Source organism: Triticum aestivum, chromosome 2D (assembly GCF_018294505.1).
Source record: "Triticum aestivum cultivar Chinese Spring chromosome 2D, IWGSC CS RefSeq v2.1, whole genome shotgun sequence".
Taxonomy (NCBI): domain Eukaryota; kingdom Viridiplantae; phylum Streptophyta; class Magnoliopsida; order Poales; family Poaceae; genus Triticum; species Triticum aestivum.
The window spans coordinates 168,632,121-168,643,275 of NC_057799.1; positions in this window are offsets into that span (position 1 = coordinate 168,632,121).

Consider the following 11,155-nt stretch of genomic DNA (forward strand, 5'->3'; position numbering starts at 1 on the left):
CATCATCAAGTTTCTTGGACCAATTCTTTCTAGATCTATTAACAGTCTTTTGCAAAATTAATTTGAGCTCTCTGTTGCTCAATTCTACTTGACCACTAGACTGTGGGTGATAGGGAGATGCAATTATATGATTATCATCATATTAAGCAAGCATTTTTCGGAAAGCACCATGAATAAAATGTGAACAACCATCAGTCATTAAATATCTAGGGACTCCAAACCTCGGAAAAATAACTTCTTTAAGAATTTTAATAGAAGTGTTATAATCAGCACTACTAGTTGGGATAGCTTCTACCCACTTAGTAACGTAATCAACAACAACTAAAATATGTGTGTATCCATTAGAGGCAGGAAAAGGTCCCATATAATCAAAGCCCCAAACAACAAATGGTTCAATAACAAGTGAATAATTCATAGGCATTTCTTGACGTCTACTAATATTACCAATTCTTTGACATTCATCACAAGATAGGACAAACTTACGGGCATCCTTGAAGAGAGTAGGCCAATAAAAACCGGATTGCAATACCTTATGTGCAGTTCTGTCTCCAGCGTGGTGTCCTCCATAAGCCTCGGAGTGACACTTGCGTAGGATCTGTTCCTGTTCATGCTCAGGTACATAACGTCTAATAACACCATCTACTCCTTCTTTATAAAGATGTGGGTCATCCCAAAAGTAATGTCTCAAGTCATAGAAAAACTTTTTCTTTTGTTGGTATGTGAAACTAGGTGGTATGAATTTAGCAATGATGTAATTAGCATAATCAGCATACCATGGAGCAGTACGAGAAGTATTTATGACATTTAATTGCTCATCAGGAAAGCTATCATCGATAGGTAGTGGGTCATCAAGAATATTTTCTAACCTAGACAAGTTGTCTGCAACGGGGTTCTCAGCTCCCTTTCTATCAACAATATGCAAATCAAATTCTTGTAGCAAGAGAACCCATCTAATAAGTCTAGGTTTAGCATCTTTCTTTTCCATAAGATATTTAATAGCAGCATGATCAGTGTGAATGGTTACTTTAGAATCAACAATATAAGGTCTGAACTTATCACAAGCAAATACAACTGCTAAGAATTCTTTTTCAGTAGTAGCATAATTTCTCTGAGCATTGTCTAGAGTTTTACTAGCATATTGAATAACATTTAATTTCTTATCAACTCTTTGCCCTAGAACAAGACCTACAACATAATCACTAGCGTCACACATAATTTCAAAGGGTAAATTCCAATCAGGTGGCTGAACAATAGGTGCAGAGATCAATGCTTTCTTAAGTATTTCAAATGCTTCTACACAATCATCATCAAAGACAAATGGTATATCTTTTTGTAATAAATTAGTCAGAGGCCGAGAAATTTTTGAGAAGTCCTTAATGAACCTCCTATAAAAACCGGCGTGACCAAGGAAACTTCTTATACCTTTGATGTCCTTGGGACATGGTATCTTTTCAATAGCATCAACCTTGGCTTTATCAACTTCAATACCTCTTTCAGAAACTTTATGCGCCAAGACGATACCTTCATTAACCATAAAGTGCCACTTCTCCCAATTCAAGACAAGATTAGTTTCTTCACATCTCTGCAAAACTCGATCAAGGTTGCTCAAGCAATCATCAAAAGAGGATCCATAAACGGAGAAATCGTCCATGAAAACCTCACAAATCTTTTCACAAAATTCAGAGAATATAGCCATCATGCATCTTTGAAAGGTAGCAAGTGCATTAGATAAACCAAAAGGCATACGTGTATAAGCAAAAGTACCAAAAGGGCAATTAAAGGTGGTCTTTGATTGATCATGGGCTGACACAGGTATTTGAGAGAAACCAGAATAACCATCTAGAAAGCAAAAATGTGTATGTTTGGATAATCTTTCTAGCATTTGATCAATAAAAGGTAAGGGGTAATGATCTTTTTAGTAGCTTTATTTAATTTGTGAAAATCAATTACCATCCTATAACCTGTAATAATTCTTTGCGGGATCAATTCATCTTTATCATTAGGAACGACAGTAATACCTCCTTTCTTAGGGACACAATGGACAGGACTTACCCACTGACTATCAGCAACGGGATAAATTACACCTGCCTCAAGGAGCTTTAATATTTCCTTTCTTACCACTTCTTTCATCTTGGGATTCAGCCGTTGTTGGTGATTAATAACTGGTTTGGCATCTTTCTCCAAATTTATTTTGTGTTGACATAGAGTGGGACTAATGCCCTTAAGATCATCAAGAGTATATCCAATAGCAGCACGGTGCTTCTTCAGAGTTTTCAATAATATCTCTTCTTCATTCTCTGAAAGGTTAGCACTAATAATAACAGGATATATCTTTTTCTCATCAAGATAAGCATATTTAAGAGTATCAGGTAAGGGTTTAAGCTCAAACACGGGATGACCCTTGGGTGGAGGAGGATCCCCTAGGATTTCAACAGGCAAATTGTGTTTCAGTATAGGTCCCGATTTAAAGAATACTTCATCTATTTCCCTTCTTTCATCCATAAACATATCATTTTCATGGTCTAGCAAATATTGTTCTAAAGGATCACTAGGAGGTATGGCAATAGAAGCAAGACCAATTATTTCATCCTTACTAGGAAATTTCTCTTCACGGTGTTGTCTACAAAATTTAGAGAAATTTAACTCATGAGACATATCACCCAAACCAAAAGTGACAACATACTTTTTGCAGTCTATCCTAGCATTAACAGTGTTCAATAAGGGTCTACCAAATATAATGGGACAAAAGCTATCTTGTGGGGAACCAAGAACAAGAAAATCAGTAGGATATTTAGTTTTCCCACACAAGACTTCAACATCTCTTACAATTCCCATGGGTGAAATAGTATCTCTATTGGCAAGTTTAATTGTGACATCAATATCTTCTAACTCAGTAGGTGCAATATCATGCATAATTTCTTTGTACAAATCAATAGGTATTGCACTAGCACTAGCACCCATGTCACATAAGCCATGATAACAATGATCTCCTATTTTAACAGAAATAACAGGCATGCCTACCACAGGTCTATGTTTATCTTTAGCGCAAGGTTTGGCAATTCTAGCAGCTTCATCATGGAAATGAATGACATGCCCATCAATATTATCAGACAAGAGATCTTTAACAATAGCAATATTAGGTTCAACTTTAATTTGCTCAGGAGGTGTATAAGTTCTAATATTGCTTTTACGGACCACAGTTGAAGCTTTAGCATGATCCTTTATTCTAACAGGGAAAGGTGGTTTCTCAACATAAGTAGTAGGAACAATAGGATCATTATAAGTGATAGACTTTTCTTCAACTTTAATAGGTGCAACTACTTTTACTTCTATGGGAGGATGATATTTAAACCACTTCTCCTTAGGGAGATCAGTATGAGCAGCAAAAGATTCACAGAAAGAAGCTACTATCTCAGAGTCAAGTCCATATTTAGTGCTAAATTTACGAAAAACATCGGTATCCATAAAAGATTTCACACAATCAAACTTAGGTGTCATACCTGACTCCTTACCGATCCCAATCTTTAGAGTTGCGTTTAATTCTATCCAATAAATCCCATTTGAATTCAATAGTCTTCATCATAAAAGGGCCAGCACAAGAAGTATCGAGCATGGTGCGATTGTTATCAGAAAGCCGAGCATAAATTTTTTGAATAATCATTTCTCTTGAGAGCTCATGATTGGGGCGTGAATATAACATTGATTTAACCCTCCCCCAAGCTTGAGAGATGCTTTCTCCTTTGCGAGGCCAAAAATTATATATATATATATATATATATATAATTGCGATCACGGTGAACAAGATGCATAGGATAAGACTTCTGATGAAATTCCAATTTCAATCGTTTGTAGTTCCATGATCCCGTATCATCACATAGCCGATACCATGTCAATGCATCTCCCTTCAAAGATAAAGGGAAGACCTTATTTTTAATAACATCACCGGGTATACCTGCAAGCTTAAATAATCCACAAACTTCATCCACATAGTTTAGGTGCTCATTAGGATGCATTGTTCCATCTCCTGCAAAAGGATTACCTAGCAGTTTTTCTAACATACCCGAAGGAATTTCAAAGTAGACATTTCCATCTTCAGTAGGTTCAGTAGGTTGAGGAGCAACTCTTTGCTCTACTGGTCGGGGTGAAGATACCCCGAACAAGCCCCTCAGAGGATTACTTTCCATAGTAACAAGTGACAGTAAATTTCAGCACACTATATAAATTTTTCCTTACCAAATTCCACCTAACAAAGGCGCTTCACTCCCCGGCAACGGCGCCAGAAAAGAGTCTTGATGACCCACAAGTATAGGGGATCTATCGTAGTCCTTTCGATAAGTAAGAGTGTCGAACCCAACGAGGAGCAGAAGGAAATGATAAGCAGTTTTCAGCAAGGTATTCTCTGCAAGCACTGAAATTATAGGTAACCGATAGTTTTGTGATAGGATAATTTGTAACGAGCAACAAGTAACAAAAGTAAATAAATTGCAGCAAGGTGGCCGAATCCTTTTTGTAGCAAAGGACAAGCCTGGACAAACTCTGATATAGAGAAAAGCGCTCCCGAGGACACATGGGAATTATCGTCAAGCTAGTTTTCATCACGTTCATATGATTCGCGTTCGGTACTTTGATAATTTGATATGTGGTTGGACCGGTGCTTGGGTGTTGTCCTTACTTGGACAAGCATCCCACTTATGATTAACCTCTATTGCAAGCATCCGCAACTACAACAAAAGTATTAAGGTAAACCTAACCATAGCATGAAACATATGGATCCAAATCAGCCCCTTACGAAGCAACGCACAAACTAGGGTTTAAGCTTCTGTCACTCTAGCAACCCATCATCTACTTATTACTTCCCAATGCCTTCCTCTAGGCCCAAATAATGGTGAAGTGTTATGTAGTCGACGTTCACATAACACCACTAGAGGAGAGACAACATACATCTCATCAAAATATCGAATGAATACCAAATTCACATGACTACTAATAGCAAGACTTCTCCCATGTCCTCAGGAACAAACATAACTACTCACAAAGCATATTCATGTTCATAATCAGAGGGGTATTAATATGCATATAGGATCTGAACATATGATCTTCCACCGAATAAACCGACTAGCATCAACTACAAGGAGTAATCAACACTACTAGCAACCTACAGGTACCAATCCCGGACTTAGAGACAAGAATTGGATACAAGAGATGAACTAGGGTTTGAGAGGAGATGGTGCTGGTGAAGATGTTGATGGAGATTGCCCTCTCCCGATGAGAGGAGCGTTGGTGATGACGATGGCGATGATTTCCCCCTCCCGGAGGGAAGTGTCCCCAGCAGAACAGCTCTGCCGGAGCCCTAGATTGGTTCCGCCAAGGTTCCGCCTCGTGGCGGCGGAGTCTCGTCCCGAAAGCTTGCTTATGATTTTTCTTCGGACGAAAGACTTCATATAGCAGAAGATGGGCACCGGAGGGCCAACAGGAGGCCCACGAGGCAGGGGGCGCCCAGGTGGGTAGGGCGCGCCCCGCACCCTCGTGGACAGGTGGAGGCCCCCCTGACGTATTTCTTCCGCTCATTATTTTTTATTATTTCCAAAAATAACTTTCGTGGAGTTTCAGGACTTTTGGAGTTGTGCAGAATAGGTCTATAATATTTGCTCCTTTTCCAGCCCAGAATTCCAGCTGCCAGCATTCTCCCTCCTTATGTAAACCTTGTAAAATAAGAGAGAATAGGCATAAGTATTGTGACATAATGTGTAATAATAGCCCATAATGCAATAAATATCGATAGAAAAGCATGATGCAAACTGGACGTATCATCCATCACATCATTCTCCTAATGACGTGATCCCGTGATCAAATGACAACACATGTCCATGGTTAGGAAACCTTAACCATCTTTGATCAATGAGCTAGTCTAGTAGAGGCTTACTAGGGACATGGTAGTTGTTTATGTATTCACACATGTATTTAAGTTTCCGATAAATACAATTCTGGCATGAATAATAAACCTTTATCTTGATTTAGGAAATATAATAATAACCATTTTATTATTGCCTCTAGGGCATATTTCCATCAGTCTCCTACTTGCACTGGAGTCAATAATCTAGTTCACATCACCATGTGATTAACACGCATAGCTCACATCGCCATGTGACCAATACCCAAAGAGTTTACTAGAGTCGATAATCTAGTTCACATCGCCATGTGATTAACACCCAAAGGGTACTAAGGTGTGATCATGTTTTGCTTGTGAGAGAAGTTTAGTCAATGGGTCTGACACATTCAGATCCATATGTATTTTTGCAAATTTCCATGTCTACAATGCTCTGCATGGAGCTACTCTAGCTAATTGCACCCACTTTCAATATGTATCCATATTGAGACTCATAGTCATCGGAATTGGTGTCTAAGCTTGCATCGACATAACTCTTTACGACGAACTATTTATCACCTCGATAACCAAGAAATATTTCCTTGGTCCTCTTAGGTAACTAAGGATAATTTTGACCGCTGTCCAGTGATCTACTCCTGGATCGTTATTGTACCCCCTTGCCAAACTCCTGGCAAGGTACACAATAGGTCCAGTACACAGCATGGCATACTTTACAGAACCTATGGCTGAGGCATAGGGAATGACTTTCATTCTCTCTCTATCTTCTGTCGTGGTCGGGCTTTGAGTCTGACTCAACTTCACACCCTGTAACATAGGCAAGAACCCTTTCTTTGACTGATCCATTTTTGAACTTCTTCAAAACTTTATCAAGGTATGCGCTTTTCGAAAGTCCTATTAAGCGTCTCGATCTATCCCTATAGATCTTGATGCCTAATATATAAGCAGCTTCAGCGAGGTCCTTCATTGAAAAATTCTTATTCAAGTATCCTTTATGCTATCCAGAAACTCAATATCATTTCCGATCAACAATATGTCATCCACATATAATATCAGAAATGCTACAGAGCTCCCACTCACTTTCTTGAAAACACAGGCTTCACCATAAGTCTGTATAAAACCATATGCTTAGATCACCTCATCAAAGCGTATATTCCAACTCCGAGATGCTTACACCAGTTCATAGATGGATCACTGGAGCTTGCACACTTTGTTAGCACCTTTAGGATCAACAAAACCTTCTGGTTGCATCATATACAACTCTTCTTTAAGAAATCCATTAAGGAATGCAGTTTTGATGTCCATTTGCCAAATTTCATAATTATAAAATGCGGCAATTGATAACATGATTCAGACTGACTTAAGCATCACTACGGGTGAGAAGGTCTCATCGTAGTCACCCCCTTGAACTTGTCGAAAACGACAAGTCGAGCTGTGTAGATGGTGACATCACCAACATTGCCTGTCTTCTTGAAGATCCATATATTCTCAATGGCTTGTCGATCATCGGGCAAGTCCACCAAAGTCCACACTTTGTTCTCATACATTGATCCTATCTCAGACTTCATGGCCTCAAGCCATCTATCGGAATCTGGGCTCATCATAGATTTTTCATAGTTCGTAGGTTCGCCATGGTCTAGTAACATGACTTCCAGGACATGATTACCGTACGACTCTAGTGCGGAACGTGCTCTGTTCGACCTACGAGGTCTAGTAGTAACTTAATCTGAAGTTTCATGATCATTATCATTTGCTTCGTCTCTAGTTGATGTAGGCATCACTGGAATGAATTTATCTGATGTGTTACTTTCCAAACTGGGAGAAGGCACAATTACCTCATCAAGTTCTACTTCCCCCCCACTCACATCTTTCGAGAGAAACTCCTTCTCTAGAAATGTTCCATTCTTGGCAACGGAGATCTTGCCTTCAAATATGTGGTAGAAGGTGTACCCAATTGTATATGTAGTAGAAGGTGTACCCAATTGTTTCCTTAGGGTATCCTATGAAGACACACTTCTCCGATTTGGGTTCGAGCTTATCAGGCTGAAGCCTTTTGACATAAGTGTCGTAACCCCAAACTTTAAGAAACAACAGCTTAGGTTTCTTGCCAAACCATAGTTCATACGGTGTCATCTCAACGGATTTAGATGGTGCCCTATTTAACGTGAATGCGATTGTATCTAATGCATAACCCCAAAATGATAGTGGTAAATCGGTAAGAGACATCATAGATCGCACCATATCCAGTAAAGTACGGTTACAATGTTCGGACACACCATTACGCGGTGGTGTTCCAGGTGGCGTGAGTTGTGAAACAATTCCACATTGATTTAAATGAAGGCCAAACTCGTAACTCAAATATTCGCCTCCACGATCAGATCGTAGAAACTTTATTTTCTCGTTACGATGATTCTCCACTTCACTCTGAAATTCTTTGAACCTTTTCAAATGTATCAGACTTATGTTTCATCAAGTAGACATGCCCATATCTACTTAAATCATATGTGAAGGTCAGAAAATAACAATACCCGCCGCGTTCTTCAACACTCATCGGACTGCATACATCGGTATGTATTATTTCCAATAAGTCATTAGCTCGCTCCATTGTTCCGGAGAACGGAGTTTTAGTCATCTTGCCCATGATGCATGGTTCGCAAGTATCAAATGATTCATAATCAAGTGATTCCAAAATTCCATCTGCATGGAGTTTCTTTATGCGCTTTATACCAATATGACCTAAACGGCAGTGCCACAAGTATGTTGCACTATCATTATCAACTTTGCATCTTTTGGCATCAATATTATGAATATGTGTATTACTACGATCGAGATTCAATAAACCATTCACACTGGGTGTATGACCATAGAAAGTTTCATTCATGTAAGCAGAACAACAATTATTCTTTGACTTAAATGCATAAACGTATTGCAATAAACATGATCTAATCATATTCATGCTCAACGCAAACACGAAATAACATTTATTTAGGTTCAATACTAATCCCTAAGGTAGAGGGAGCATGCGATGGTGATCATATCAACCTTGGAATCATTTCCAACACACATCGTCACCTCGCTTTTAACTAGTCTCTGCAACTCCTGTTTCGAGTTACTAATCTTAGCAACTAAACCGATATCAAATGCCTAGGGGTTACTACGAACACTAGTAAAATACACATCAATAACATGTATATCAAATATACCTTTGTTCACATTGCCATCCTTCTTATCCGCCAAGTATTTGGGGCACACCTCTCCACCGCCACCCTAACCCTAGCCACCCACCATCACCGGCGATCCCCACATCCCTCCGTGGGTTTTGCCATCTGATCGGCTCATCATTCCCGGCGTCTCTTCCTCTCTCTTCTGGTTGTCTTCTTCCTCATGGCGGTACATGCAGCGCTCCCCTTGGGATTGGATTTCTCCCCGGGGATGAAGTTGGCATCTGAGATCCAACGCAACTTCAACAGATCGGTGCACCCCACGGTGGACACGGGCCATTTCATTATGGTGGTCTCTTTTGCACGGCATACCTTCCGGCTTGATGAGGAAAATGTGGGGTTCGCTCTCGAGGCGGCCATCGGAGGATATTGTTCACACCTCAAGGTATCTTTCCTCCACCATGGCGTTTTCTCATTCAACGTTTCTTGCAAGGAGGCGGGTTTTTTCATTCTGCGCCAGAGGAGTTTTGTTTGTGATTAGTTCAAGTGTATCTTCCACCTTTGGGGTCATGGCGGCCCAGATTGGCAGAAAGAATTTCGTCTTTGGCAATCTGAATGCCAAGAGGAATGGGTTTTAGTTAGCCCCTCTAAGAGGAGAGCTCGCCGTGGTTTAGAGGCCATGAAAATTGCTTCGGCCAAATCTTCTCTCCGTGCTCGCGCGGCCAAATCTCTTCCTAAGAAATATGCTACGTTCGCCACGTTCATGCAATACCCGGCGCGTAAGGGCTATAGCTATGGCCCGTCCACCGATGAGGTGACCACGGTCAGAGCAACTGGTTATCATGTTTCGTCCCATGAGGATGCGGATGCTCCTTCTCCGGTAATGACCCCGCCGCCGGCAAGGCTGGCGATTCAGTTTGGAACAATCCCGCCTTCCCCGGAGGGTTTATCTCCTGCCCGTTTAAACCCTGGAACCTCGGGTGGCCGATTAGTTTTTGCATTGGAAGGTTTGGATTCTCCTGCATCCCCTCAGCCACCCTCAGCAGACCATGTTCCTCCGTTGGGCTCCAGGGTCCAGCCCATCTGCCTGTCTGATGACGAGAGTGGCAGCCCATCACCTCTGGCCTCTAGAGCTTCCTCCCCTGAGGATATTATCAGAGATTTGCAAAGTTTTGACGATATGATTGAAGATATGGCTGCGAGTTATTGGGACTGTCAGAATTGCTTAGCTATGCGCCACACGTTAGAGACATGCACGAATCAGGTCCGGTGCCGCAATTGTTTTCGTTCGGGACACGTTAAAAAAAACTGCACCGGCAAGCCGCCTGACTTGTCCGTCTGGGTGCCTAAAGTCCCATCGCCGGGTTTTGGGAAGCGGGACCGAAAAGAGGACTTCCTTTCCTCCCCCGTCTCTCTAGTTTCCCAAGACCAAACGACTCCGGAGAAAACCCCATCCTCTGCTTCTCCGCCGCCACCATCGCCGCCTATCCGCCCTGCCGCACACACCCAAGCTTCCTCCAGCTCCGGTCCGGCTCCTGCTCCGCAGCCTCCCATGGTGGTGTTCGAGATTGACCCGCATCGCTTCATCCCAGCTGGTTTCGACATTGAAGATGGCGGAGCAGATCGTCTGCCCCGCACCTTCTACACGCCGGCCGTTCCACCACCCCGAGTGCATGAGCAGTACATGGTGGCCATTGTGGAGCCGATCCCGCCTCCAGAGCTGGTTGGTGTCCGTCGTCAGCAGGTTCTTGATTTCCTAGTTCCAGTGATGCATGTTCCGGTTATTTCTGCTCAAACTTGGTTTCAAGGAGTTGGTTTGTCGAGATGGAAGATCTAGTTGTCCGGGGCTCTTTTACTTTGCATCCGCCGTTTCCCTTAGGGGTCGATGATGAAGGCAATGAGTTTTTTGTCCACTTTATCCCACATAATCAGGGTGAAGGTTTTCGTGCTATTCATGGCCAGCGGACGGGGTGATTGATGTTCATCGGCATCCCTTTAGACTATAGAAACACTCAGTGCATTGCTGATATGGTTGGCTCCTTCGGACAGTTCCACTACTGGAATAGCACTGACAGGCGTAAGGTTAGATCTTTGGTCCGTGCCTTGTTCC